The sequence below is a fragment of the Neophocaena asiaeorientalis genome, unplaced genomic scaffold (assembly GCF_003031525.2).
Source record: "Neophocaena asiaeorientalis asiaeorientalis breed wild unplaced genomic scaffold, Neophocaena_asiaeorientalis_V1.1 scaffold43, whole genome shotgun sequence".
In the NCBI taxonomy this organism is placed as follows: domain Eukaryota; kingdom Metazoa; phylum Chordata; class Mammalia; order Artiodactyla; family Phocoenidae; genus Neophocaena; species Neophocaena asiaeorientalis.
The window spans coordinates 1,054,641-1,054,859 of record NW_020173674.1 but is presented as its reverse complement, the minus strand read 5'-3'; the positions used below and the strand labels follow the sequence as shown (position 1 = coordinate 1,054,859).

The 219-nt window shown below is 37.9% G+C and overlaps 1 protein-coding gene across 1 annotated transcript in view; it reads left to right on the top strand.

The window, feature by feature from the left end:
• Positions 1–219, top strand: part of DUSP8 (dual specificity phosphatase 8) — an 8,455-nt gene that overhangs the window by 7,880 nt on the left and 356 nt on the right. The gene's annotated exons all lie outside the window — the stretch shown is intronic.

Sequence of the window (219 nt, the reverse complement as noted above, 5' to 3'; positions counted from 1 at the left end):
CGGCTGGGCCCGCTATAAATACATATTATATATAATGCAATGAAAGGTAAATGGTTTTACTGCGATTTTTATCGAGAAGTAAATATTTCCATTTTTTATTTATTGAAGCTGTTCATTCTGGCAATGACTTGGTAACAGTGCGGGCGGTCCTCGGAGCTCTATTTTTACTGTCTGGTATTTAAACTGAAGCCCACGTTTCTAAGCAATATGAAGCCACCT